General features: G+C 40.3%; 1 protein-coding gene across 1 annotated transcript in view; it reads right to left on the reverse strand.

Moving 5' to 3' along the window:
• Window positions 1–4,139, reverse strand: part of SPIDR (scaffold protein involved in DNA repair) — a 737,299-nt gene that overhangs the window by 440,025 nt on the left and 293,135 nt on the right.

The following is a 4,139-nucleotide window of genomic DNA, read 5'->3' on the forward strand; positions in this document are numbered from 1 at the left end:
GGGTTTGAACCGCCAGCCATCTGGTTAGCAGGCAAGTGTCTTAGCCACTATGCTACCAGAGCTCCCTAAGATAACTTAGTACAGTTTTAAAAAAAAATGAAGTTTTTTTTTTTTTTGTAAACTACAAGTATAGAGAAATATTTAGGCTACCTTTTTGTTTATAATAAACTCAAAAAACCAAACTCACTGCCATTAAGTTGATTCTGACTCATAGTGACCTCTATTGGGTTTATAAGGCTATAAATTTTTATGAATGCAAACCATCTCATCTTCCTTCTGTGAACTGGCTGGTAGGTTTGAGTCACTGGCCTTTTGATAAGCAGCTTATTTTGGTTCTCTTATGCTGCTCTGGTAGCGTAGTGCCTAAGGCACTTGACTGCTAACCAGAAGACTGGCAGTTCAAACCACCAGCCACTCCTCGGAAGGAAGGTTGGGCAATCTACTTCTGTAGTGATACCGCCTCAGAAACCCAAGGAGGGGTCACTATGAGTCGGGTCCGACTCAACAGCACATAACAACAACAACATGCTGCTCTAACAGAAATACCACAAATGTATGGCTTGAACAAACAAGAATTTATTCTTTTCTAGTTTATGAGGTTAGAAGTCCGTGTTCAAAGAAGTCTAGGGGCTGGGTGAAATGCCCTCAACCTTGGGCTTCAGCTCTGCCTCTTGCTTCTGGCCCATTGAAGCTGGAAGCTTCTCTCAACTCAGACAACAGCTGGATGCTGAGGCTGACAAAACCCAGGGTCGGTAAGTAAAATGGATGAAGCCCCAGTTATCCAAAATTATCAAGCAGCAGGGCAGGCCACTAATTCAAGTCCATTAACAGTCCCAAGATTGGCAGACAATATAGCAGGCCATTGAGATGAAGACTTGACCAAATGCAGGAACCAAATGTGCCAAAGGCTAGAGACCTTCCTCAAAGCTTCTTCTTATATACTGGAAGCAGACTACATCCCAAAGGCAGCCACTCAGCTGCTCATAGCAGATGATTCCACCATGGAGTTGTTCACTAGTTTCATCATGGGGAGTAACTATATCTAGCTGTCCAGCCACTCAAAACCAGGCCCAACCAAGGTGACATACAACCTTAACTACCACAGTAGCCAAATGCCTTAACCACTGTTCTGGTTACCTAGTGCTGCGCTGACAGAAATATACCACAAATGGGATGGCCTTAACAAACAGGAGTTTATTCTTACCATTTGGAGGCTTTAAGTCCAAGTTCAAAGTGCCAAGCTCTAGGGGCTCGGTGAAAGCCCCTCAGCCTTGGCCTTCAGCTCTGCCTCCAGCTCCTGGTCCACTGAAGCTAGAGGCTTTTCTTCACTCAGACAGCTGCTGGCTGCTGAGGCTGCCAAGCCCAAGGTTGAGAAGTAACAAGGCACAGTCCTGATATTACCAAATCACACAGCAGGCCATTAATTCAAGTCCATTATAAGTCCCAAGGTCGGCAGAGCATGGCAGGCTGCTGAACAATGACACGGCTACATGCAGGGTTCAAGGTGCCATAAGCTAGAGACCACTCCCAAGGCTTCTCCTTATGTACAGCAAGCAGACCACATATCCAAAGCAGCTACTCAGCTGCTTGTGTGGTAGATCCCACCATAGAGTTGACTGCCAGTCTCATCATGGAGAATAACTACCACCAGCTGCCCAGCCACTCAACCAAGCCCAGCCAAGTTCACACACAAACATAACTACCACAACCACTAAACCACCAGCGCTCCTTTTTCATTTTGTTTAAATAGACTTTAATTTTTAGAGCAATTTCAGTTGAAAGAAAATTTGTGCAGAAAGTACACAGTAAGCCCCAGATGGATCTCTTCATTTTTCCTATTATTAACAACTTCATTCTGATAGTTAATTTGATTCAACTGATATACAATTGATACATGATTAGTAACTAAAGTCCATAGTTTACATTAGGGTTCATTCTTTGTGTTGTATAGTCCTATGGGTTTTGAAAAGCAATGTCAAGTGCTACCGTATCATGCAGAGTAGTTTTAACGCACTAAAAATACCCCATGCTCCACATACTCATCCCTCATACCTCCCATGAACCCTGGGAACCACTGATATTTTTCAGGATCTCTACAGTTTTGTCTTTCCCAATGCAAAACTGCCATATATACATTAGAATGTCATATAACTGGAATCATATAGTATATAGCTTGCTTAGACTGGCTTCTTTCATTTGGTAGTATTTAAATTCCCTCCATATCTTTTCATGGTTTGATAGCTCATTTGTTTTTATCTCTAAATAATACTACATTGTATGGATGTGCCACAGTGTGTTTATCAATTTACCTACTGAAGAACATTTTGATTGTTTCCAATTTTTGTCAATTAAGAATAAAACTGCTATAAATATTTGTGCGCAGGTTTTTAGGCGAACATAACATTTTTATCTCATTTGAGTAAAAACTGATGAGCTTGATTACAAGGAAACCTATGTTTAGTTTTTTATAATATTATCAAGCTGTCTCCCAAAGTGGATGGACCATTTTGCATTCCAACTGGCAGTGAATGAGAGTTCATTGCTTTCATTCACAAAGACACATATGTCTTTGCCAGCATTTGGTGTTAGCAGTGTTTTGGATTTTAGCATTGTAATAGGTGTATAGTGGTATCACCGCTGTTTTGCAGTTCCCTTACACATACGATGTTGAACATTTTTTTCACATGCATATCTGCTATCTGTGTATCTTTTTTAGTGAGGTTTCTAATCAGATCTTTTGCTCATTTTGCAATTGGATTGCTTTCTTACTGTTGAGTTTTAAGAGTTCATTGTTCTTCTTGGATGCAAGTGCTTTACCAGAGATTTGGTTTGCAAATATTTCCTCTTGGTCTGTGCCTTGTCCATTCACTCTTTTAACTTTGCAGAGCAGAAGTTTTTGTTTTTAATGAAGTATATCTTTTTCTTAAAAAAATGGATCACACTTTTGGTGTTGTATCTAAAAAGTCATACCAAACTGAAGATCACCTAAATCTTCCCGTATGTTATAGTCTATAAATTGTGCAATTTTGCATCTTACATTGGGTTTACAATCCATGTTAAAATAATTTTTGTTTATTCCAATTGTTTCAATATCATTTGTTGAAAGGATAATACTTTTAATCAGAAATATATAAGATTCCACATACACAGGTAACAAAACCTATTTCAGTTCAAGGAATTCAACAATCAGATATCCCAACTACAAAGACTGCCTTCAAAGAAAACTGAAACTTAGCAGCAAAAAGATGAGAAACTTAAAAACTATCCAAACAAGTAAGACATTAGAATGTGTAATTAAATTTTTACGTAGGCTAATTTTTACTAGATTTCTTGGAAGAGTAAATTGGCTCAGAAGATGCTCAAAAATCACAGCAGTAAAGAGAACTAAGGTGTTCTTTTTGTTTGTTTGTTTCTAGTTTTTAAAAAGGAGCTCTGGTAGCATAGTGCCTAAGGCACTTGACTGCTCACCAGAAGGCTGGCGGTTCAAACCCACCAGCCACTCCTCGGAAGGAAGGTTGGGCAATCCTACTTCCGTAGTGATACTGCCTCGGAAACCCAAGGAGGGGTCGCTATGAGTCAGGGCTGACTCGACGGCACATAACAACAACAACAACAAGTTTTTAAAAAATTCTAGTTGAGATTTGTGGTGTATTCCTTTCAGAGCAGCACTAGGTAACCAAAATAAGGGGAAACACTCTTGTTATTGAACTTATACTTTCTGGGGCAAAACATTTGATGAAAGAAGCAGGTATGGTGGGAAATTCGACTCCTTAAAGTGGGGGCAAGGGGTGAGGTGGGCTGCAGAGCAACAGAACACATTTGTGGCTTTCTTCAGGGTAGCCTAGCCCTCATGGTTAGCATTTAGAAGGGCTCATAAAGTGGCAGTGGCAGTGGCTGGGCCATCATCATCCATCTATGTTTGGAGGATGTACTGGATTTACTGAGCCTCAACTCAACATTGTGAAATAAATAGATGGGTTATTATCCCCATTCAATAGAAGCAAAAAAGGTTCACAGAGCAGGCAGTTAATCATCACTTAACAAATATTTATCAAGAGTCCACAGCGTGAGTGTTCCGGCAAGATGGTGGACTAGGCAGAAGGACTGCACAGATGCTCTTCAGCAAAGAAAAGGGAAAC

Source organism: Orycteropus afer, unplaced genomic scaffold (assembly GCF_000298275.1).
Source record: "Orycteropus afer afer isolate SDZICR_OR568_19922 unplaced genomic scaffold, OryAfe1.0 scaffold00236, whole genome shotgun sequence".
NCBI classification, from domain to species: domain Eukaryota; kingdom Metazoa; phylum Chordata; class Mammalia; order Tubulidentata; family Orycteropodidae; genus Orycteropus; species Orycteropus afer.